Source organism: Equus przewalskii, chromosome 1 (assembly GCF_037783145.1).
Source record: "Equus przewalskii isolate Varuska chromosome 1, EquPr2, whole genome shotgun sequence".
In the NCBI taxonomy this organism is placed as follows: Eukaryota; Metazoa; Chordata; class Mammalia; order Perissodactyla; family Equidae; genus Equus; species Equus przewalskii.
Genome location: NC_091831.1, coordinates 125,805,214 through 125,831,057, shown reverse-complemented (window position 1 = coordinate 125,831,057; position 25,844 = coordinate 125,805,214). Strand labels below are relative to the sequence as shown.

General features: G+C 49.4%; 1 protein-coding gene across 3 annotated transcripts in view; it reads left to right on the top strand.

The window, feature by feature from the left end:
• Window positions 1-25,844, top strand: part of SMAD3 (SMAD family member 3) — a 117,031-nt gene that overhangs the window by 36,066 nt on the left and 55,121 nt on the right. The window contains exon 1 of one of the 3 annotated variants that reach the window (XM_070622942.1): window positions 20,890-21,070. The exons of the other annotated variants lie outside the window; for them this stretch is intronic. The gene's annotated coding sequence lies outside the window, so the exon portion shown is untranslated. Of the gene's footprint in view, window positions 1-20,889; window positions 21,071-25,844 lie in introns of those variants that run through there. 3 annotated transcript variants of the gene reach the window in all.

The following is a 25,844-nucleotide window of genomic DNA, read 5'->3' as shown; positions in this document are numbered from 1 at the left end:
TGCAGATGCTAAGATCCACCCCGCATGTAGTGGAGGCAACCGTGACGATCAGGAGAGAGTGAGGGGCGGGCGCGAATTTTGGAACACTGCAAAGCACTGTGCACACGAGTTATTCACGGTCTTGTGGATAGGCTATCAGAAACTGTGACCTGACATTAATGCTGGGTCCAGCCAGGGGCCTCAGTGTCATGGAGAGCTGGTATATGCTGCAGACTGAGAGTCCAGGACCCCTGAGTTGCACTCACCCTCCCTGGGCCTCTGTTTCCTCAGCTTGACTACCTTTTCCAGCTGGTGGTTGTGGAGCTGTGTAGGGGAGGGGGCGGCAGGTGTGGCCTGTCCACTCCTGTGTGGCTGGAACTCAGCTGAAACAATTAGGAGGGTTCCCTCCAATCCTTAGTGCTTCTGGGTTGGCCATGGCAGCTTTGATGTCCCTGTGAGTGACCTGGACCTCTTTCTTTGTGCCTAGCTTATGGCTAGATCTCCATAAACACTTGCTTTGACAGGTGAGAGAGGCTGTTTGCACTATTTAAGGTGGCAGAATTATTTCACCCTTTCCAGAGGTGTTGACATTTAAGGGTGGTTGGGGTGATGGTACAGGAGGGGAGGCAGGAAACCTGGAGGAAGGAAAGGGGCCAGTAACTGAGAAAGTGTGTATAACAGGCCCTAATTTTCAAAAGTGCCTGCCCCGCTGGTGCGGTGGTGGTGGTGGTGTTCAAAGGCGGGAAGATAGATAAGATCAGACTTCGGGATTTTTGCCTTCTCCCCCAACTTTTGGTGGCTGAGAGCTTTTCCAGGGCAGGCAAGGCAGGGACTGGATATTTTTCAACTTTTGTCACACCTGTATTTAGCACAATGCTTGGTATTTCAGCAGGGTCACTGGATGAATGAGTAGATGGCGTCCCAATTCTCATCACAGCAGAGTGTCAGGGCGTATGTAAAGTCAAGGTTAGTAACAGATTTCATGGGCCAAGAAATGCTAACCAATGTCTCTGATTATAGGAGATAGGAAGGAAGCTGTCCTCTGTGTCCGTCGTCCCTCTGCATTTTGCGGTCACCCTTCAATATTCCTGACCTCGGGAACGTCTGTGACTGGAAAGGAGTCAAGGCCTTCTCTTCCTCGCTTCCCAGTGGGGGCTTGATTGTGTTCTGCACACAACAAGTGATAAGAATTCATACTAATTATGGGCAGGGCCCTTTTTCCAGTTGATTTCCCTCTCGTCCTGTCCTGGCAGGTGCTGTCCACAGATAACCTCGTCACGGGACTTGGCACAAATGGTGAAGTTGACACTGGATTGCTGTGTCCGTGTTATCTTGTTGTCTCCTCGATGGTCATTGTCACACAAGAAACTACTTCCTCTGTGGGCGTCCCTTCACAGAGACCTTTGGGCATAGATAAATTCATAAACTGCATTGCATGAGTGAAGCCATTTCTCTCAAGAATGGGGGTCTTGCTGGAATGCCTCCTCTGATAAGCCCTCTGCGTCCCCAGGCCTCGTCGGTCTCCTGAGGCCCAGTTGTCCCCCGACCTACAGTACCCCACCTGCTTCTCATTGGAGAGTTGTCATGGGAGGACAGACGGTGGCATCCCACGTGCAAACTTCTTTGAGAGTTTGATCTTGCAGGGTGTCCCTGATCTGTTTCCTGTTTTCTCCTGGGGGTCTCAGCGTCAATCTGCCTGCAGCTCCATCTCAGCTACCAGGCCCTGCTGCCTTTGATCGGATGGCCAGGACCCCAGAGAGTGAGCCCTGGCTCAGAGGTTTGTGTTTGACCTTCGGCAAGCTACTTGACTTCTCTGATCCTCCATTTGCTCCTCTGGAAACAAAAAGATTGGCCCAGGTGCTCTCTGAAGTTCCTGCCATCTGTGTCCTTCCTCTGCTGTCCACAGGGAGGGAGGCAGGCACTGCCTCTGTCCTGCAGGGGATCTCGGGCTGGAAGGGCAGGTTGGGCGAGGTTGTGGTGCACCACCACGGAGACCCAGGACCCTGACCTGTGGGCAGTGAGTCCAGGATGCTGAGAAGCCGTTGGGGTGTAGGGCAAGCGGAGCCCCTCCAGGAAGCAAGTATGTTATTCAGCCTTGTGGAATGTGGAGGAACGGCTGGGCTGGGGCAGGGCTACTGAGCGGCTTGTGGCTGTAACTGCGGGCATAATTTCATGGCCTTGAAGAATGGCTACTGTATATTCTAGTGATAAATATTAGTCACCCTGGCAGCAGAAGGAGTTTCCTGGGCTGCATTTTTGACACTTCCAGCAAAGGGAAAGCCTTCCTCCTCGACAGGGCACAGGAGGGAGAAACAGGAAGATGTCTCTCTGGGCTCAGGTGCCAAGCAATTCTCTGACCCTCATACCCTGACTGGGGATCCCATGGGATTTTCAACCACCAGTGACCTATCTCTGCTGGAAGCTGCATAGGGCCTGTTAATGCCCCTTCTTGACATCTCTGCCGGGCCACCTCTCTGGGCGTTGCTTGAGCATGTCCCAAATCTAAGCCTTGATTGGCCCTCTTCCCCCCACCCTCCTCATCATCTGCTCAGCCTCCTCCAGTCTTCCCTTTCTCAACGAGAGGAGCACCATCCCTTGAGTTGCCTGAGCTAAACCTCAGGAGGTCATCCTTGTGGCCTCCTTCCCCCTCTCCCCATCATCCAGTCCATCACCACACCCTGTCAGTTCTGCCCCCAGAATATCTACATCCCTCTGCTGCCGCATCTTGACTGTGGCTTCCTCGTCCAAACCAGAGTCTCTCTGGCCCAGCCTTCCTCCTAATGGGGCTCTCTGCCTGCCTCTACCTCTCCACCAGGCCCATTCTCCACTGGCAACCAGAATGACCTCTAAAAAATGTACATCTTATCTGGCACATCTGCTGAAAATCATTCAGGGACTTCCCATTGCCTTCAGGGTAAGGATCCGAATCCCTAACAAGGCTGTGGGGTCTGGCCCTGGCCTGCCTATCCAGCCTCCACCCCCAGCTGGGCTTCTGCCTCCAGCTGGGCTCCCGTCCTCGCTCTGACCTTCTTGCATTTCCTTCCTCAGGGCCTTTGCGCATGCTGTCTCTTCTGCCTAGAATGCTCTTCCCCACAGTTGTCAGCTGGCTAATGTAAGTCAGGTCTCAGCTTACCTATTATCTCCTAAGAGAGCCCTCCCTGATTCCCCCCTGCATTTAAATTATATCCCCTGATACACTCTTACAGTACCGGGTTCTTCCCTTCAGAGACCTTACCCCAGTTTGTATTGATAATCTGTGTGGTTATTTGTTTGCTGTCTGTCTGCCCGTGAGGGCAGAGACCATCTCTTTTGTTCTCCACTATGCCCAGGGCGTAGGACTGAGGAGCTCAGTAAATATTTGCAGGCATGAATCATTGTGCTGCCATTGCCCCGGCACCCTGATTCCCTCGGGGTCTTCCCCTCCTCTCCAGTCCCCACTGAGTAGCCACTGAGCACCAGCTCTTCCTGGCTTCTGTCCTCTGGCATTAAAACTTATCAGTCCCACATCTCAGACTTTTGCAAGGTGACACTTCATCTGATTACCTAATTCACACTAAGGTGTTAATGGTGCTAATGACATAGTGTTTATTACTCCAGGGGATGCAAAATGATGGTATCAAAGCATATCATTCCCCAGTGGTTTAAAACTCTTCTGTAACTCCCCAGTGAGTCCAAGACGAGTTCAGTCTCCTTGGCCAGGTTTACGAGGCCCCTGTCTGCACAATTGGGCTTCCGTCTCCTTCTGCAGCTTCAGGTCCCCAAGCCTTACTCATCTTCCTCTCTCCCACCCAGCACAATACCTGGCATGGATAGGCCCTTAGTAAGTATTTACTATGTGAATTGTTTTTGTTTTTTGGTGAGGAAAATTGTCTCTGAGCTGACATCTGTGCCAATCTTCCTCTGTTTTGTATGTGGGTCGCCACCACAGCATGGCTTAATGAGTGCTATGTAGGTGCACCCGGCATCGAAACCCGTGAACCCCACGCCACTGAAGTGGAGTGTGTGAACTTAACCACTATGCCACCAGGCTGGCCCCTTACTATGTGAATTTAAAAGAAGTAGATGTTAATGACTCATGCTTTAGCTGAAGCTTTTGGTGTAGTCAGTCGGTCTTTGGGCCGTGGATGCCTGGGGAATGACGGATGGTGGGGATTTCAGGCACAGTGGCCACGATAGTGCCAGGAGACTGCGAAGAGGTAGCTTTATCTCTAAAAAAGGGTAGAGGGGGGTGGCCTTTCAGGGCCCCTGAATCCAGATCCCTCCCCACCTACCACACCACTCACATCAATCGCTTAAGCAACTTGCTTTTCTGCCCAGGATGAGATTTATTAACTCTTTGCTTTCCAGGGTGCCAGAGGATCCTCCTTACTCATCTGATGCAGTTTGTGGTCATCTGTAGGTTGAGGCCAGAGAAGCAGCAAAGGGCTAGAATCAGTCCCTGATGGGAGAACGGCACCCCGGCCCCGCCTGCCCCTCTGAGCCCTGCCACGGTCCCTTGGTCTGCACAGCCCAATCAGTGCCTGTGCAGCTGTGCTCATTGCGCTGACGGGGCCTCCTTCCTCCCACTCCAACCCCTGCCCCGTAGTCCTTCCCAACCCCCTTGTGGATGTGGCCTGAGAAAACAGGAAGAAAGGAGGAGCCGTTTGGTTTTGTTTTAAGAAAACCCTCCCTTTTTGATTTGTTTTAGTGTTGGGTGCAAAGAGAGTGGCAACTGTTGTTTAAAATGAGTGGGTGATTTTGGCTTAGTGTAGTTTTTGGAAGGGGCAGTTCTCTTCCATGACGCTAACATCTGGGGTGGAAAGTCACCCTCCCTCACCTGGATGACTGAGCCTCCTGGGTTCTCCCTCTGTACCCCCTGCCCTTGGATCTGCTCCTGCACGCCCACGGGAAGCTTCCTGAAGGACGGTCTTGCCCTGGCACCTCCCTGCTTAGAATCGATCCATAGCTTCTAGCACCTTGGGGGTAATTTGGCTTGTCTCTTGGGGTCTGTGCCATGTCCCCCAGCACCTCTTGCTCAGCCTCGCCCTCCTGGCAGCTGAAGATGCTGTGAGGTTGCATATTTGCTGCAAACAAGCAGGATTCGTGTGGACACCAGCATTGTCTGTGGAGTATGACTAATTTCAAGTACAACTGCCGTCTTGTGGGAGAGGTCTTTGAAAATCGTTGGCATTCAAGATGGTCACTCTTTGCCCCAAAACATCGAGAATCCCGCTCTGACTCGAGTTCTGCATGCTTCCCCACTCTGCCCCAGGCCATTTCTTGCCTCCTTGCTTTGCCTCCTCTCCAGCCTGGAATGTCCCAAATCTATTCTACCAGCTTCCTCCAAAAGGGAATTTCCTCTTGACCTCCATGAGGAAGCATCAGTCAGACACCCTCTCCTCCAGTCCTTCCCCGAGCCCCCAGAGCCACTGAGCACACCTGGATCTTAGCATGTACCACAGTAGGTTGAAATCATCTGTGTCTGGATCTGTCTTTTCAGTCTTAGGCAGTGAGCCCCTCGAGGACAGGGGCTCTGTGGGGCTGATCCCTGGGTTGGAGGCTGACAGTGTGCTGGCACCCAGGTCACTCACTGTAAGTCACTCATTTGGACCACAAGGCAATCTTGCCTTGTTGTGTGAGCTCCATTCTCTGGACTGCACTATTTCTAAATGGAGCTTCTGGCTCTTGTGTATGCCTTCTGGTTGATGGCTTAATATATTGAAATAGATGGTTGTGCTTCATTTTCGTTTGCAAAGAAAGAAAAATAGTGAAAATATAGAGATATGAAAATATGATCTGGAGGTGAAGATAAAGTTATGAAGATTAAAGAGATGTTATGAATGCTATATAAATCAAGACTTGTTTGGAATAGATTTATTTTTCATGGGTTGGTCTTTGTCCTACAGTTTGGTTCTCCTTGAAGGCAGGGCCAGTTCTTATTCTCCTTCGTGGCTTTTGAGCCTAGCAGGGTGCCTGATAGAGCGGTCACTTAATAAATACTTTTCAAATGAATGCATGGGATGAATATGCATTTTGGAATTTCTAGTGCTTGGTGATTAGAAAATTCCCATGGCTCGTTAATTTGTAAGACACGATTTCCATCGTAAATTCTTTGTGCGGGAATGCTTTTTGTGGGGAACGCTTGCCTGCACTGAAACATGCTTTGTGGTAGCAGTTTTGAAAAATTGAGTCATTTTGCTTTGATTGAGGCTAGGTGGCCTTGGGCAAGTCACTGTAACCCCCTGGGACTCGTGACTCTCATCTGTAAAATGGGGTGGGAGGTAGGAATGGACCACACGGCTTCTGAGAGCCTTCTGCTGTCATGCGGCATGTAATTCTCACATCTTCCTCTTTGGTGATTGGACATGGACCATATCCCCAAGGGTTCGTGCACAGAGCTGGAATTCTCCCTGACCTCTTTGACTGCTTTCCAGTGGGTGGAATGCCTAGTTTCTCAGTAGCAGAGAGAAACGTTAATGTGGGGTTAGGAAGGCAAGCCAAGAGCTATCGAATAATTAAAACACGCACGCACAGAAAGAAAAGCGAGAGGGAGAGAAACACGCTTAATGGACAGGGGATGAGTAAAACCCAATGGACTGAGAAAGCCCCGGCGCTGAACTTCACATGACCCCGCGTGCTGCCTGCAGTTGCGACACCCTCGTGCCCCCTGTGCACTGCCGGCCTCTCAGTGATGTCAGCAGGCCTCGGCCCCACAGGAAGCAGGGCTGCCATCAGCCTGGTGGAGCATGCAAAGCCTGCTCCCCTCCACGGCCCAGTTCCCACCCACCCGTAACAAGCAGCCGGAGCTCCTAGGCTGGTAGGAGTGGGAAACCAACCCAGTGCTGCTCAGAAAGCAAAACCCCAACCATTAGTGATGTCCGTGCAAGAAAGAGAGGACCAAGGAGGATTGTGGCTTTTTAGGAGTTCTCTGCCTGAAATCAGATTTCCTTTAGAGATGGTGTTTCCTTGTGTTTTCTGAACTCTTCTAGGTTATCAGTTAATGAATGGATTAATTACCTCCTTCATTGTGTATGTATATCTGTGAGACCCAGGGGTAGAGGAATAAATAAGACATTGTCTCTTGTGTGCTAGGTGGGGGATAAAACTCATAAACATGCAGAGGTCTAAGGGCTCAAGTCAGGGTATGTGCAAGGACCGACGGCAGACCCAAGAGCTACCACCTCTGCTGGGGACGGAAGGCCAGGAAATGCCTGGCTGGGTTTCCCATGACCCCAGCCCACAGCAGGATGTGTCAGAAGATTTGGATTTAGAGGATGGTGGGTTTGGCAAAAAGAAATGTGTGTATATAAATAGAATGAGATGGGGGGAGAGAATGCTAATAGTACCTCGGGCTGTCCATCTCCATGAGTGACAGTATTTACCTCACAGTGTTGTTGTGGGGCTTGAAGGAGATAGAGAGGGAAAAAGGACCCCGTTCATTATTAATTAGATCAGCCCCTCTGCCTATGGTTAGCTGAACATCTGTGGTGTATAGACCCGTGTGGGCTGTCCGTGCCCTTAGCTGCTGCCCTCCAGAGGAGAGGTACACTGCAGTCATGGGAGCCTGATTAAATAATTACATAATAGTTAGCTCTATGCAATCAACCTTTTCTTTAAATTTTTCATTTTGAGAAAGCTGTAGATTTACAGATTGCAGGTAACACAGAGTTCCCATGTACCCTTCACTCGGATTTCCCTGATGTTAACGTCTTATGTTACCACCGTACATTTGTTGAAACTAAGAAACCAACATCAGTATGTTACTCTGAACACAACTCTAGACTTTATTTAATCAACCTTTAAAAAAAATAACAGCCTTATTGGCATATAATTCATATACCGTAAAATTCCCTCTCGTAGGGTGTGCACTTCAGTGGTTTTTAGCATATTAACAGAGTTCTGCAACCATCACTGCTATCTAGTTTTAGAGCATATTCATCACCCCAAAAGAAACCTCATGCCCATTAGCAGCCCGTCCCCACCTACCCCCTGGACCTGGCAACCTAATCAACTTACTGTCTCTATGGCTTTGTCTGTTTTGGACATTTCCTATAAATGGAATCGTACAATAGGTTGTCTTTTGTGATTGCCTTTTTTCACTTAACATAATGTTTTCAAGATTTTTGTTGTAGCATGTGTCAGTGCTTCATTCCTTTTTATGGCCAAATAACATTCTGTTGCGTGGATATACCACATTTTGTTTATCCATTCATTAGTTGACGGACATTTGGGTTGTTTCTACTTTTTGGCTATTATGAATAATGCTGCTGTGAACATTTGTGTATAAGTTTTTGTGTGGTCATGTTTTCATTTCTCTTGAGTAGATAGCTAGGTGTAGAATTACTGGGTCATTTGATAACTTTATGTTTAACTTTTTGAGGAACTGCCAAGTTCTTTTTCAGAGTGGCTGTACCATATTACAATCCCACTAGTGTGTGAGAGTTCCAGTTTCTCCAATGCTTGTTATTGTCTGTCTCTCTTAGCTACCCTACTAGGTGTGAAGCAGTATCACATTGTGGTTTTGATTTGCATTTCCCTAATGGCTAAACATACTGAGCATCTTTTCATGCGCTTGTTGGCCATATATCTCCTTTAGAGAAATGCCTATTCAGATCCTTTGCCTGTTTTTAAATTGGGTTGTCTTTCTATTGTTGAGTTGTAAGAGTTCCTTTTATACTCTAGATACAAGTTTCCTTATTAGATAGATGGTTAGCAAATATTTCTCTCCCTCTGTGGGTTGTCCTCCCACTTTCACGATGGCATCCTTTGAAGCACAAAAGTTTTTAATTTTGATGAAGCTAAATTTACTTTTTACTTTTGTTGCTCTTGCTTTTAGTGTTATGTCTAAGAAACCGTTGTCTAACCTAAGGTCACAAAGATTTACTCCCTTATTTTCTTCTAAGAGTTTTATAATTTTAGCTCTTATATTTTAAGTCTTTGGTCCATTTTGATTTAATTTTTGTATATGATATGAGGGTAGGGGTCCAACTTCATTCTTTTGCCTATGAATATCCGGTTATCCAAGCACTATTTGAAAAGAATATTCTTTCCCTACTGAATTGTCTTGGCACACTTGTCGAAGATCAATGACCATAAATGTAAGGGTTTGCTTCTGGACTCTCAATTCTATTCCATTGATCTATATATCTGTCCTCATGCCAGTCTTGATTACTGTAGTTTTGTAGTATTAATCAACTTTTTAAATGTACTTTTTCATAATCTACCTTGTTCCAAAAAGGAATTTGAGGTAACTCTCAGAAATACAGTAAATAAAAAAGGATTGGAGTAGACAGGAAATTAGAAGAGGAGAAAAGGATCAGAAAATAAGATGAGATCAAAGGTAACATTAGTACACGGTATGGCATATGATAAAGTTTTGTGAGATTATTAGATGTGGCCTGCAAATTTGGCTCTGAGCTTCCTAGCAGCCAAAGTTAGAACAGAAATGTGACTTCTGCCAAAAGTAATATAAGTGTCCATAAGATTAAAAAGAAAACCAAATGTTTTCTGGGGAAAAACTCAGTTTTTTCAGTGACTGCAACATGGGGGAATTTCTCCTGTGGGTCCTAGGAACCAGAGCTTCTTAAGCACATAATTGTTTCATTTGTCTTAGTTCTGTCCCTCTAGACTGCTAGCTCTTTGAAGGAAGGATCTGTGACTTATTTCCCTCACATCCACCCATAGTACCTAGAAGGGGACATGGAGGTGCTTAAAAAATCTTGATTGAATTGTTTCTGAAATTCAGAATGTTTATAACATCCTTTGTTGACAGTTCTACCACTAGGTTGAAATTAGTTGGAACTAATTTGGAGGTAGAGAAGTGGCAGCGATTTCTCTTCTGGTTGCATTTTAGAAGTTATTTCTTGCGTTCAGCTCCTTGAGAGCTGGCTGAGTGGTGGTAAACTTTGGGCAGAGGTGGGAGGTGTGCCTTTACTCTGGGTGATGGCAGTGACTCTGGAGGCAAGGGAAGCTGCATGGCTTCACCAGCCTTGGAGCCCACCCACCTTTCCACCTCCTCAACCCTGGAGAGTCCTTCTTGTTCACTCTCTCTGACATGCCTTCCAGCTTCCCTGCCTGATGGAAAAATCCAGCATGTGTCAGGGTGGTCCTGGCCCAAACTGGACAATTTCTTGTAGAATTGGGGCCACTGCCACCTATGGTTGTATTTGGCCCAGGATGGCCACTCTACAAAGAGGCCCACCCAGACAGGCCCCCTCACGGGGGGCAAGGAACAAGCTGCCTTTAACTGACTACATATGTCATGTTGGGTGGCCCTCTCCATGGCATCCCCAGTAAAGAGCTTTACTATTTTTTGGTAGCATTCCTTCTTTTTTAAGTAAATTTGAACACCAGCCTCTAGGGGAGGTTATCATTGTTTCACAATTTACAGATGAGGACATGGAGGCTCAGAGTACGTAAGCCACTTGCTCTAAGTCACAGCTATGTGACTTAGATGTGCAAAGATATGATTCCAGCCCAGGGAATCCTGACTTTGACTTCATCCTCTCCTTCCTTTTCTACCTGCTGGCCCCCAGTCTTATCTAATTTAAGGGGCGTGAGAGGCCAGTATTCTTTCTGCCTTGGGTGGGCACCTTTGGACAGGTGAGTGCAGCTTCCTTGGAAGTTACATTCCCATCCATACGGGAGGCTGTCCACAAGGAGCCCCCTGGGGATCACCTTCTGCACCGTTGGCCCTGTGCCAGGAGCAGCCTTGTGCTAATGTAATAATATAGACTTCTGACTACTGCCTGTAGTCAGAACGTTTCCCACCTGCTGTCTCATTCAAGCCTGGCCACAGCCCTGTGAAGAAGGCAGGATGGGTGCTGTTAACCCCAGTCTGCCCCCAGGGGCACTAAATTGCCCAGGGTTACCAGGTGGTCAGGGTCAGAGGTAGGCTTAGAAGCCAGGTCTCTGACTCGTGGTCCAGTGCTCTGACCCAGTCCTTGAGCAAACATGTGTCAAGTTGCGCCAACAAGGTTACAAATCCTGGAACTCAGGCTGCTGTGAGTGCCTCCAGGAACACCTGAGCATTTCATTACCCACATGACAAGACAAAGGGAAAGTCTTCTTTCCTCCTACGGAAGTGAAATTTCGCCCACACTCATGGATTTCTTTGTATTGCTCCAGCGCCTGGCTGAGTTCTCAGAACAGAGCGGGTAGAATAGAATCAGGTTGCACACAGAAGGTGACCTCCCTCCAGAGTCCGCTGTGATGGAAATGCGATGCTGAACAACACCAGCAACAGAACCAGGTTGTTTTGGCTCTACCTCCGAGGTCATTCAGGTGCTGTTTCCAGCCACTTGGATTTCCAGATCTACTGTGTGCTCTGAGCTGGGCTAGTTCCCAAAGACTCCAACTAGAAAGATCCGCATTTGTCATAGTCTTGACTTTGCCCTTGACCCTGGATGAGAGACGTATGTCCTCTGAGCCATGATTTCCTCCTCAGTGAAGTGGGGGTGATGAGGTCTGGTTAGCCTCCCTCCAGGAGTGATGGGGAAGCTGAAATAAGATTTAATGGCATGAACTCATTCGTCCATTCATTCAGCACTTTTTATTGATAGCTTACACTGCCAGGCTCTGGATTCAGTGGTGAATGAGACAGCACCTGCCTCGAGACGAGACACTTGCAATCTGGGGAACCCAGCAGTTACAAATGTCACATTGCACACCGTGGGGACTGGGAATGACCAGGACAGGGAGGGAGCCTGAGAGCTGGAGGCAGAGACACTTGGTTTGTTTGGGGAAGGAGTGGTGGTCAGAGAGGTCGTCCCTGAGAAGTGACATTTGAGCTGAAGTCCAGCGGGTGAGTAGGAGTCAACAAGAGAAGAGTTTGGGTGACAGCAGCCAGGGCAGAGGGAAGAGCAAGTGCGGGAGCCCTGAGGTGAGAGGAACGTTTAACAACAGAGAGAAGTCCACTGGAGGACGGTGGGCATCGCTCTCTACCATCTCCTGTTCAGTTTATTTCAGCAGGTCTTTTTGGAGCAGCTCCTCGGTGCCAAGTGTATCACAAGTGCTGGGGCAGCTCCCAGATAAATCAGGCCACGATGGTTGACGTGAGGGCCCTGAAGGCACAGCCCTGCCGCATGCATCTGCATGTCCACAGTGCCTGGCACAGAGTGGGCGGAAAGGAGCAGTGGATGTGTTGCTCTAGGATGCAGATCCATGCCTAGCCATGCAGGCCATCTTAGAAACCTTCCCCACAAACTACCATGTGGCCTCAGGCCAGGGACCTGAGCTTTGACTCTCGGATCCATCCTGGTACAGTGCGGGTAACCATAGTACCCATCTCCCGGGGTCCTGTGGGCGTTGCTTCCATCATGACTGACGTGCTGAGCAAGTGCCTGGCTGGAGAAGCACAAGGTCAAGGAGAGCTGCTGGGATGGTTATAGTGGTTATTCCTAGCAGTGCTGTGATTAGTCTTGATAATGGGTGCCACAGGGAATCAGAGAAGGAGAGGTCGCTGGTGCTGGGAGTGTTCCTCAGAGCCCGTGGGAGCTGGAAGGCCAGAGAGGATGGGGGATTCTAGGTAGAGGCTCATGAGCCGAGGCAGGAGACCTCAGCACCAGGAGATGAGGAAGACCCTTGGTGACGGGATCCGTTAGGTATGGAGGAAATGGGTGCATGTTCAGTGAGCTGGGCAGATGGCTTCTCAGCTGTGGGAAATGACCCAGCCGGCTTTCTGCTTCATGGTCATAGAGAAATCTTGTGACTGGAGATGATGGCATGTCCGATTTGGAAGGCAAAGGTCAGGAGGTGAGAAAGCGGACAAATGGAATGTTTATCTTGAAACAAGTTGTAAATGACTTGGAAATCCCCATGCTTGCTTCCTCCAGGAAGCCGTTCTGGACTCCCCACCCTGTTCTCCTGGGCCCTCCATCACCCCAGCACCTAAACACATACTGTGCGAATGTCTTTGCCCCTCCTTTTGGAGGGTTGGCTCTTTGAGGTCTGGGACCATGGCTGGCCTGTCTAGCAGAGTAACTGGGAAGAGTAATAATTCATTTTGAATGCATAAAGTTTGTGGAGGCCTCACAGGCTGAAAATACTGATTAGGATACATATTCAGGCCTTTTGACCTCAAATCCAGGTGCCTTTCCACCACACTGGCCTCACCCAGGTGGTGGCCCTGGGTTCTGCCCATGAGGAACTAGGTGGCACGGTTTTGTTTAGTCGTACCAGGAAGGTAGATGAGAGCCACTGTCAGAACCAGCAAGGGGCCTCAGACCTTCTAAGTCCAATTCCGTCACTTTCCAGAGGCGGAAGCCGTATGCCCCAAAACAGAAGTGGTGTTGGGGCCAACCCTGAGGTTCGGGTCCTCCGAGTTCCAGCCCCGTGCTGCCCTCACTGCGCAGAGTGGCCGTCCCCTTTTGATCATTAGAAAGTGACCACATCCCCAAGTGGGGTTTGAGCAGGTAGTGCAGGCGTAAGACTCTGGTAGAGGTGAGGATGTTTCCCTTCCTGCTGGGAAACCCTCCAAGCTCGTGAGAAAGAGATGTGGTTTGTGGAGCACAGATTTTCAAACTTTCTTTAGAGAGTTCTTGTTAGCTTCAAAATGGCTGGAGACACAGTCAAGTGGTGATGTTTTAATGATAGCAGAGAGAGCAAACAATAAGCACAGTGCATCGGTAATTTATCGTCACAGAGGTCCTTATTAAGACTCTACAGTTCATTCTTTCAGTATGCTTATGGTGGGTGCTGACCTCAGGCGTGGCACGGTGCTGGGCACCCTGAACTCCCAGCGAGGGATGAGCACATGGCATCAGTGTGGGCATCGCAGTCGGGGAGCCCGGTGAGGGGCCGTTGGGCACAGCTGAGAGGGACTGAAGGCTGGCAGACGTGAAATATGGATGGAGCTTTCCTCTTCAGAGCGTTCCTTACCAGCATTAGAGTAAAGGAAGTCTAATGTGTTTTCTGCTGATAAATGGCAGTTCTTATTTCGTCTGACTTCTGGTGTGTTTTGATATTTGCCAAAAAAGTAATACCCCGTCAAGGAGTGAGGGGCAGCCAGCCAACTCTGGTCCAAAGGTGTCTCACTTTTATAGCATACTAGAATTTGGGGGGAGGAAAGATCAGTTTGTCACAAAAAAACCCCAAAAGAGGTCTGCATAGACAATGGCTTTCTTGAGGAGGTTTCATCCAGTGTAGGATGCAAAACCTCTATTTAAAACAGCCAGGTAAGGCTCTGTGCTCTCTCAACATGATGGGGGGGACAGGTACTGAGTCCTGGATACCTCGTCGCGTGGGATAAAAATGCTGGTTTCCTGAGCTGCCTTTCAAGATGCAACCCAGATGCCGCCTTCTCAGTGGTGCCTTCCTCAGGAGCCCTGGCAGATGAGGTCTGCCCTTTCTCTGAGATGCCATGGCATTTCATCATTGTGTCCCCCCTGAGCCCAGGGACATGCATCTCCTGTTGTGCCTTGCATAGAGCCATGCACAAAGTTAGGTCCTCACTAAATGCTGGTGTGCACCGGCAAACGTTTATGGAGCCCGTGTTACAGGTGACATAAACCAGGCAGCTGGGTGGCTGTGGGAGGAGTTGGGGGGAGACGTCTGAGCTGAGGTACACGTTTGTGAGTAGTCGTCATATGGATGAGGCCAGGTTGAGGAGCGTGTGAGGCTGGGATGAGAAGATCCAGGCCTGCAGCTGAGAAACAGCCCTGTTTAGGGAATGGGGAGAGAGAGAAGAAAAGCAAGGTGGCACATGATAACGTGGAAGCTGAGAGCCACGAGACTCTGCAGTGAGGGGAAGTGAACAGCAGTGCTAGACATCACAGAGAATCCAGGATGATAAGGCATGGAAAGCACGTGTTTTGGATTTTGTAACCTGGAGTTCACTTAGTCACTCACACACCTAAGTAAGGGCGGTTACAGTGGAGTGCTGGGGGCAGGAGCCCAGCGTGAAGGGGAGGTGAGGAAGTGGAAATAGAAGACGTGAGTTACTTCTGCTCGTGGCTCAGCTGTGCGGGGAGGAGAGCGCAGGGTGTGGGAGCTAGAGAGGAACCTGGGTGTGAGGGATGTGGCGGGGGGTGGCGGGGGGAGGGAGAGCCCTGTGTGCTTCATGGCCAACTGAATGGAATTGTTTAGTAAGTAGATACATGGAACTCTGGCTGAGTTGTGTCTCAGATTTGCCAAAGACATCCATAAAATTCAGACCAATACACACTCTGGGGAACAGGGCAAATGGATTATTATGTAAGAAGCTTATAGTCCAAAGGTAAAATTGTCTAAGAGCTTCTAAAAGTAAAAAGTCAAGGCAAGTTGGTATTGCTAAAGTGAAATAACACAGGTTGAATTTTTCTAGGAATTTCAAAGGGTAAAGACTTTGGAATTAGTAAGCCTCTTGCATCTCGCTAGGAATGGTTTGTTTGCTTTTTGAACTTTGTTGCTTCTTTTTGCTTAGTAGTAGCCATGAGCCCCTGGAGTATACTGGGTGCTTTTTTGGGAGAAAGAAGAGCATGGGGCAGACTTTGTCCTGAGCTCCTTAGGTGACAGTGAGGAATGGAGGTGGCCCCAGCCTCTGTCAGTGCAGCCATGACTTGGTGTCGGACAGGTGTCGAGGCTGACAAGTCTTGTAATTCTTCTGTGCTGTCTCTTTGGATCAATACGTGAGTGATTCTGTAGACCTCTCTATGTACCAGACTCACTTTGAAGGTATAGGGCGTGGCCTCTGTCCTGGTGACATTAGTATCTGAGCGGGAGGCCTGGCAAAATGTCCATGTTTGGGATGCTTCACGTCACAGGGTGGTATAGAGAGAGCCGATGGATGGGCTGAGAGGAGGCCGGAGGTGGAAAGAGATTGCCTGGGAACCTGCGTGGAGAGGAGGACGATCTCACCCTGTGCCTGCCCCTTTCTCTTACAGGTGAGGGGTTGGCCTGGGAGGTTAAGTGGATTTCTTAGACTTAGTGGCAACTTCAGGACTTGACCTCAGACCTCTCTTTACAGAGAGTAAGTTATGCTGTGGTAAAAGGGCCTTGAACCCCCTGCCTGATTTGCTGGAACTCTGTCTCGCATGTTTTCAGGCCGGACATGCTTGTATCTGTAACATCTCTAATAACATTTAAGGACTTTCGAGTCTCAGTCTGTGCAGAGGCTGCAGTGTTTCCTGCAGCCCGGCCCCCTGGGTCCTGGCCGAGGCCTGGACCACTGAGTCACACTCTGGCGTGGCGCCCGGTGGGGATTTCCACGCGGCCCGTGTTGTCTTCTCCTCACTTCCTGTCGGCCTCTGACGCAGGCCGGCTGCCAGCGAGGGCCAGGGGGCACTCCCGCCCGCCTGGTGAGCCCCAAGGTGCTGTGGGTGGCTCTCACCCCACGGGTGGCTGTGTCCCCGGCAGGGTGTGCCTGCTGTCTCTGTCATGTGGGTGCTGGGTGGGCAGCTCCCTGGAGGCCCCGGGAGGCTGCAGATGGGCCGGGGGTGGCTCCCCGTTGGATGGGAGGTTTTGTTGAGAAGTGAGAACTTGCTCATGGGGCAGTTTGGGCTGGGCGTTTAGGGTTGTAAAAACCTAGCTTGGCCTAAAATGCCTCCCTTTATCTGCTGACAAGAACATTTGTGAAGAAAACAAAACAGCAGACTTTCAGCCGTTCAGTTTACGCACTTGAGGGAATGATTCCAATAGTGTATCTGATTTCTTTAGGTCTTTCTAAAAAGATCTATGTATCTCTTTGTCTATCTGTCGGCTTCTAGTGCCTCCATTTCTTGATATGAGGATATTCTGCTTTTTAAAAAAACATATCTCCACTGATAGGACTTCCACATCTTGATGCATTTTTCATCCAGAACTTCCCGTGCTGGGTAATTTACAAACGTTATCTTATTTAGCTCTTATCTGTACAGTAGAAAGCCATGTTACGTAATACCATAGCCACTGCCCACATGTGGGTGTTTAAATTTCAGGTAGTTAAAATTAAGTAAAACTCAGAATCGAGTTCCTTCGGGTCCTCAGTAGCCATGTGTGGCTAGTGGCTACCACATTAGCACAGAAGAGGACAGTTTCCTCCTTACAGAAAGTTCTAGCACTGGTCTAAGGTCTGAACTTTATAGGTGAGGAAACTGAGTCCCCCAGAGGTTAAGTTGACTTGACCACTTATAGCCAGTAAATGGCAGAGCTAGAGTTTTAACCCAAATCTGCCTTCTTCCAGAGTCTCTGTGCCTTTTTTTTTTTTTTTTTTAAACAAAGCATGTTTATGATTTCTATTTCGGTGGATTCATGTACCAAACCTTTGTTGAATGAGCAACTGAAACATTTTCATTTTATAAATAAGGAAACTGAAGGTACAGTTTTTTTTCTTAGAGAAGAGAGATCGGTCTACAGGCTTCAGGGACTCTTTAGGGCACCTGGGGGTGCTATGAGGACCCCCTCTTCTGCCCTTTTCCCGGACTGCATCCTGCTGAGGGTGCCAGTTTCTGCTGGTGTCTCCACCAGAGTTTGGGAGCGAGGGAGCTAGAATGGCCTTCCTCACGGCGATCCTTTGACCTGTGTCCTATCTGGGGATTTATGGCTGTTGACGATCTCTTGGCAGGGGGGTAATGGGAGGCTGGCCTTTTGTTTGGGCCAAAAGAGGAGACAGGAAATATGTACTAGTTTCTTAGCCAGAAATACTGAGGTCCAGAGAGGTGAGGGCCCTTTGAGGGTCATGCAGCTAACTACGAGCTGGGCTGGTTCTTAAACCTTTGTTTTCAAGCCAGGATTCATCTGATAAGAAAGCAATCACTCCATGGACAGGGAGCGTTTTTTCACGGAGAGAAAAATACAGCAGGGATGTTCCCAGTGGTCCGAAATGCAGCACAATGGGGTGGAAAAGAACAAGGCTGTGGGGTTCAAATCCTGGGGCTCGAAGTTACAGGGCTTTAGGCAAGGACTTAAGCTTTCTGAGCCTCATTTCTTCATCTGTAAAATAGGGATAAAATATCTCACTGCGTTTGTTTTAAAGATTAGATTGTAATGTGTAAGAGATTTGCAATTCTTGGCACATTGTAAGTGCTCGTTAAATGGAAGCCATGAATATCACGATGGCATCGTCACCTCTTTCCAGTGCTCTGATGTTACAGCGGGGTGTGCAGCACATAAGGCACTCAGACAGGATGCCCTGAAGTTACACAACCGGATAAACTTATTTTGAAAATGTCTTTTGGTTACATTTCCAAATAACATGCCCAATGTCTTCTTGCAACCCTTAGACTTCTTTTCAGGTAGAAGACCTCTAAATTTAAAGTGATGGGTCCAACTGCTGATCTGGAAAGATATAATATGTACATCCCAGACTGTCCAAACAGTCTAGAAACAGAGGGGAAATAGTGTATCCTGTTTTCCATCTTTTTGGATACCCTGTGAAATAAGACTGAAACAAATTAGTGGAAAATAGGTTGTTGTCGTTTTTATTTTAAGGCTTTTGTTTCTTTGAAAGGGAACATCACTGATGGCTGTCCCGAGGTGTGTAGGTGACCAGCTGACAGTCTGCCTCTACAGCTTATGCAACTTGTCGCTTTCCACAGTGAGAATTCACTTCATGATCTGGGCCTGAGGGGCCGGAGGAGGAAAAATATGTTATGTTTAGAGAAAATGGACTTGTTGAAGAAGGGTGGACAAGTACTTTCTGGAATATTTTCGAAGGGAATTGGAAAAAGAAAAAAAGGTTTCTGGTTATTCCTGGTGAATGAAAATATTCCTAAATCAGAATGTCTCATTACCCAAAGTCACAGTTGATCAGGGCCTCACCTGTGGCTGTGTTTGAATAGAACTTAACCATGGCTGAAGGTGAAGTTTCAGCTTTTCATTTCCACCTTCAAAGGTATACCCCTAGGTGTGACCTTGGAGCACCTTGAGAACACTGGCAGGGCTGTGCCCAAGTGAGGGCACATCTGGAGGGGTTGGGAGGAAAGATGTGACACTGGGGCAGCCAGGAGAAGGCTGGTGGCCAGAAGATGGCCTTGACCTTGGTGAATTTACCTGGCCTAGCCTTACCAATTCAGAAACCTCACTTTGTCAGGCCCGGAGTCAGAACTCCTGGTTCCCACTAACCAGCAAGAAGCTGAAGCACAAATCAAGCCACTAGTTTATTTGTTGAGAAGTATAACCACTGTGAGGTTATAACCAGGGCGTTCTCTCCTTGTGGGCACCCCACCCAGGAAGCTAAATGGTCAGAGGCGTGGGTGGCTCAGGATAAGGGGTGGGGGGAGCCATGGGAAGCAGATGTGTTGAGCGGCCTGGCGCCCTGATGGCTGGGTGCAGCCGTGTGTCCTGGGCAGCCCCCGCTGCTGGGCAGTGCTTGCACAGGCACTGTGGTGGTTGCCCCTGCGCCCCTCAGCCTTGCAGCTTCTGTTGCTGACCACCCACCTTTCTTCTTTGGGAATTAAGACCTGCTCTGTGTGCAGAGAGCCTCTTGGAGGTGACATGCCCCCTTCCCTGCGTAGATCCACAACATCTTCTGGGTTTACCCTGCCGGGCAGTTACTCTTCGCCTTCTCTGGTCCCGATGAATGCATGACCCCTGACCTCACTGTTCCTGCCCAAACCAGAAATCGGTCCTGTGCCCTGGCCTCTGGCCGCTCAGTCAGCCCACCAGAGATTAAGGCGGCGGGGCCAGGATGATAGGAATTGACCGCTTTTTTGACTTCCTCGGGCCGTTTCACTTTAATAGCTCAACAGAGGCATCTGTGGTGGCTTGCATCCAGAGTGCGTGGTATTTATTTTTGATTTGAAATATGAAAAGCATTTTTTTAAGACAACTGACTCTCTGAGTCATGCCCAAGGGAGCAAACGGCCTGAAATGTGAGCCGATGCTTGCTGGAGGAGGAGAACAGGAGAGGCTGCTGCTGACTTGACTGGCGCTGGGGTTAGGTCACTGCTGGGATGAAGTGCACTGACCATAAGAGCAACATGTGGGCTAGAGCTGCTGGCGGTGGGGTAATTTATTGCAGCCGCTCGCCTAACCAGGAACCCCACACGCTGGGTTCCCACAGGCTGGGACGACTGCATGGAAACCCACACACGGGCCGTGTTGAGCAACTGCGCTTGAGTAAGACTTATCTTACTTGGCAGGGTGGGTTACATGTGGGGGTATTTGTCACCGAGCAGCTGTCCGTTTGATGGGCAGCCACTTGATCCCTAGGGGTTGCTCGGTTTTCTTCTTTACTTTTGCTTGGTCCACTCTTACCAGCAGTGTGGTTTAAGAATACACATAATTCCCATTTGTCCAGCCCTTTGTAGCTTACCTTCCTACCTGTCTCTGTGTCTCAGCACCACCCTGCCTGGTAGGCCAGGCCAGGTGTTAGGATCTTCATTTTAGGGATGAGGAGATAGGGGCTTGAGTTGCGCGATTCTTGTCCACTCTGGCTTCACGAGTGGTGGAGCAAGGCCAGAGCACTGTGCCTGGACCCCAGGCCGCCAGAGGCCCATGACCTCCAGTCTCTTAACCCGCTACTAAAGATGTGGATTTCCTGGCTTCTCCCTAGACCTCTAATGGGGGGCAATATACTTCCTTTTATAGCTTCCTGGTGAGGACAAGATAAATCCTCCACACGCAAGCACACGCACTCGGGATGTTCCAGTACACAGGGGGCGCTCAGTAGAGGGCAGCTCGCACTGCGACTGCCTGGTGTCTGGCCATGAGCAGCGGGGTCATCATGGTGGTCAGTTTTTCCACTGCCATCAAATGGGATCCATTTAGCTTGCAGACAGACAAGGTGTAGGGCTGGACTCTGTGCCATGGGCTAAACACCGGCCACTTTGGGCCCCAAATCAAGACCAGACACCAGCATAAACCCAGGTGGCCCAACCAAGGGTGCTCACCAGAGCCAGGCTCATGAATGGATGAGTAAATATTTACCCTGTCTGAAGTCGAATGTGAACCGTCTACCAGGCGTTTTGTTTTTCTCTGTCTCCTCCCTCTCTGCTGGCTGTCCCTCCCCCTTTTAAAAAAAGACACCGAGAGGCTGAGAGGTTAAGTGACTGGCTTGACACAGCCAACCGTCGGAATGTCCTCTGGTCGTGTCTGAATCCTGCCCCTCCTGCAGGCGCGTCCTCCTTCAAGGCTTCCCAAATTGACTGGCCCACCCTGACCTTTCCCTTCGCCCAACTCTGCCTGCAGACAGCCTTCTACCTGTGAACTTGGACAGGTTAGACTTGGACAGGTTAGACGGGAGAGGGCCGTTCGCTCATCCTCTGGCTCCTTCCTCTCCTCCTCTGCAGGCAGTGCTCATTTGGCAAGTAGTTGTGTACAGCTCTTGCATTATTCTTTCATTTTTCATGTCCTTTGTATCCTGTCTTGTGAGTTCCTTAAGGTGCAGAGCTGGGTCTTCTGTTCCTTTATGTGTGTGTGTGTTTGTACATCTATCGCTTCTCGGCCTTTTGGCTAAGATCAAGTGTGTGTTTGTACATCTGCCTGCTCACCCACCCACCCAACAACACACACTTACGGTCAGCCTATTGTGTGTCCAGCTCGGGGCCTTTTCCCACAGGGTGCTGAAGAAGGCTGTGCCTAAGCTAGAGCTGTCGGCCGGAGCCCAGAGGACAGCGTGGGCTGGGAGGGGCAGGGAGGCAATTTTTAGTGGAGTCAGGAGGAGTTGAGCTTCTGAAAGTTGGGATAACTCAGCCTTTCTGATGAGGTCCTCTGAAAAAATACCTGATCGGGCCCTTTGTTGTTCACCAGTCCTTTATTTCCAGGGGCCCGCCTGCACCCTGGCCAGGAAGTTTGTAGGCAACAAAATAGAATCCACCTTCCCTATCACTCACCCCTTTTAAAATGTGACTAATTCTGAGCTGACTGAGCCTGGGCCAGACGTGGAGATGGTTATGCCTGGACCACGTTTTATGGTGTGTCATTTCTGACTTGCTGGGAAATCCTTTGGTGGTAGTGTGGGGGTGGGGCTGGAAAGCAGAGCATTGCTGGGGCTGGAGTTCTTCTAGGATGTGTGCAATTTAGAGACCTCATGCCAACAGGAGTGCGGGCTACGTGCTTTGTCTCATGGACAACAGAGAAGAGCCTGGACTTGGAGTCAGAACGGGCCTGGGTTTGGGTCCTAGCAGTTGGCCCCGACCATCTGGTAGCCTTGGGCATATCACTGAACCTACCTGAGCCTCTGTTTCCTTATCTGTAAAAAGGCAGATATGAAATTTACCTCATGGGTTTTTGTGAGGGTTAAATGAGCTGGTATATGTTTCTGCCCACTGACATGGTTCCTGGTGCATAGTGACTTCTTGATCCTTTCTAAAAACTTAAGGTTTTATTCATTAGATCCCTAAGAGTATTTTAGGGTGCATTGTGTGTTAAGTGCTATGGGAAAAAAACAAGAGTTAACAGGGGTCTTCTTTCCAGAAGGAATTGCAGTCTCCATGGGGAGAGAATGATGCCCACAGCAATAACTCTTGATTCCTTATATCCTACAGCAATGCCGTCTGAGAGAAATAGAATGCAGGCTACGTAGGTAATGTGAAATCTTCTAGTAGCCATGTTAAAATGCAAAAGGAAAAAGGTGAAATTAATTTTAAATAATATATTTTATTTAACCCAATATATCTAAAATAAAATCATTATCCTTTCAGTGTGTACTCCACATGAAAGTTGTTAATGAGACATTTCACATCTTTTTTTTTTTAAATCATATTAAGTCTTTGAAATCAGTGTGTTCTCTATCCTTGCAGCACATCTCAGTTTGGGCTGGCCACGTTCCGAGGGCTCGGTAGCCGTGTGGGGCTGGTGGCTGTCGTGTTGGACAGTGCAGCTCCTGGACTGATGCGTCAGCTGCTGTCTGCATTTTGGAGGGGAACAGCTGTGCTCATAGGGTCTGTGGTTTGTTTGGGTGATAGAGACGGTGAAGAGCAGAGTGGGGCTAGGGCTCGGGTCTTCACTGCACTAGGAGCAGGGGAAACTTGTATTTGCCGAGTGTCCATTGTGTCCCAGGCACTGTGCCAGACACTCTGTTATTCCGTTGAATTCTCACAACAGCCCGGTGTGGTGGATGGATATCATGTGCATTTTACAGATGAGGTACCAGAGGCTAAAGAGGCCAGGCAGCTTACTCAAGGCCACACAGTCAGGTGGAATTAGAATTCGGACCAAGACTTTCTGACTCCAGGGCCTTCCATTACCTGCTCTCTTCTGCCTACACAGAGAAAGAGAACTTGCACACAGCGTAGTACTTAGGCCAGGCACTCAAGGAAAGCTCCAGGGCACAGGAGGGGCACCTTGGCAGGCCTGTTCCAGAAGGGCTAAAAGCAGCATTCTTTCTGCTCATGGGTTGTGTCTGAAAGGCAGACTCTTAAGCCATTGGGGGGCGGGGCTGCAGAGGTGTGTGGTGAGGGAGAGGAGCCCGGGTTGGGCAGCAGGTGGAGAGGCCGGCTAGCTGAGCCCTGTCCCCCCTGCCACCTGGGAGTGCCAGCTGCTTCATGGAGCTCCAAGCAGCGGAGACTTTCTACTCGGGAAACCCGAAGAATTTGGAGAGGTTGGGACACAGCGAGTTCTGGAATGCACACGTGCTTTCAGCAGTCACAGTCTCTCACCAAATACTCACTGAGTCTGTGCTCTGGGCCGGAATGATTGGGTGTTATCTTGCCCTGTGTGATGTCGCCGTTTACCTGGGAGGATCCTGCTCTGAGTGTGGTTAGACTTCACAGTAACCTGTGAGAGTCCGCGCGTTATCCTCATTTCACAGCGCAGGAAGCTGGGGCTCAGAGGGGAGATGTCGAGCACGAGGTCCAATGGCTGCTGAATGGAAGCTACAGGACCTCAGAACTAAGTTTTGACTTATTTGTCCGTCTGTCTGTCTAGCTGGCAGTCAGTTATCAGCCTCTCCTACATGCCAGGCATTGAGCTCTGTTCTCAGATCTTTTTGGTTTGTGTGTAGCGTTTGTTCTGTTATATATTTAAGAGCAGTCACGATGCTGTCGGATGTTGAGCAGGGGCATGAGTCTGCTGCACATGAGGCGCTGCTCGAGGTGCTGGGCCCTGTCGACCTCAGGGATTCCTCCCAGTCCTCTTGCAGAGGAGGAAACTGAGAGGCAGAGACACGTTACTTTCCGAGGTCACACAACTCTGGTGGAACTAGGACTTCAGTCCCTTTCTCTTCAGAGCTCAGGAGACAATGCTTCTTTAGGAGAGTGCCTGGCTGAGAATGCTGTATTGACACGAGAGAACGACATCGAGTGTGTGTGAGCCCCATCAAGGCATCTTTTTGTTCCTCCTTACTGCCCCTCTTCCTTCCTTACGCAGGGCGAGCTCAGGGTGTAGTCCTCTCTAGGTTGGGAGCATCCTGGAGCTGTCATCTTCCATGGAACCAACAGCCTAAGCAGATCTGCAGAGAACCCAGTCCAAACGGCTGGCCATCTGGGAAGCCCCACACTTTAGGGCCACGGGGGTCTGTGACAGGAAGGTATCTCGGAGAATAACTAGCAAATCACCCACTTTATAGAGGGGAAACTGAGTCCTACAGAGATCAGCCGTGTAGACTGTGCGTTGTAGGTGCTTCCAAGTATGTCTCTCCCTGTCTGAACAGCAAGTTCCTGTGCTGGGAACCTTGGCCTGACCTTTACCGTTCTTCACAGGAAGTGGATACTGAGAATCACACACTTGCTGGGTGAATGGCTCTGTCCCCACCTCCCCTGCCTGGGCACTTTGAGAGAAACAGCCTCACCATTTGTCCTTTCCTGAGAAGGAAAAATCAAGGAACATTCACACTGCGTGGCATCTGGCCCCCCGGGAGTCTGCATGCTCCTCCATAGGCAGAAGGAGCAGACCAGGATGGACACCTCGTGCTGCTTGTGGGCAGAGATGAGGGAGCAAACTCCCAAGCCCAGGCTTCCCAACCAAGAGGCAGGGGTTCCGAGGCTTTGGAAGAGGAGGAATTATGGGTGGAAGAGCACTGGTTAGAAGCCTGCATTTATCTGCTGTGTGACTTGGGGCATAGCACCAGCTCTCTGAGCCCCTGTCACCAGAGCGAGGCAGGTGAACTCACAAATAGGTTTGGGTTGATGCCCTTGCAGAACTTGCATAAATCAAATGAGGTGTCACGTTTAACAGTTCTGAATACCCGGGAAACATGACTTAAATGTAAGACAGGCTTTTTTGTCACCAACGAGCTGCCGACACCCTCCACTCGTCACCCTAAGGCAGCCACTGTATTTTCTCTCCTTATAAGAAGACTCCTCCTTGAGTAGGAGCGGGAATGCTCTTCCTTGTGACTTCTGCTCCACCCTTTAGAACAGCCCACCGTCAAGTCTTCTGTGCTCGGGAACATTCGGCCCTGTCCACTCGGACTTCTCTCCTCCCTACAAAGCATCTTCAGCTCCCTCATCCGTTCCTCTCCGACCCATGTTTTGCACCAACTCACTCCCCTTTAAACACTGTCCATCTTGTTGATGGCCCACCCAGTGTCACACCCAGGACAGGATGCAGTAGCCAAATCCAGAGACGTGGCCTCGCTGGTGTGGCCTGTGCCTCCTCTCCAGGCAAGTCACTGTGACCATCTGACTATGGAAGCGTGAACTCGGTGGCGTTTGCTGAGCTGCTGGTGGAAATGGGAAAAGCCCTCCCGGGTCTCTCATCTGTCATGTTGCCAGAGAAAAACCGTGTCCCGGTCGGCCCGTTTGAGGACTTTCCGGCTTCTGGTTGTAATCTTCCACACTGTAACATAAGTTTGCCCCAGATGCCAATATTATATCGCTGTTTTTTTCAGGAAAACTTAATTGGAATTTTTAATGCATTTTTTGGGGGTGGGCTGTGTTTCCATTTGCCTCTAAAAAACAATGAGAAGGAAAACAAAGTGTGATCTTATTGCCAGAAATGATGGAGCCAAATCTGAAATTAATTTACAAAGTCATTAGTATTTTCCATTTGTGAACCCAGAAATGATTATAAGTGCAGTTCCTTGTAATTAACTACAAATTAGAAAAGGG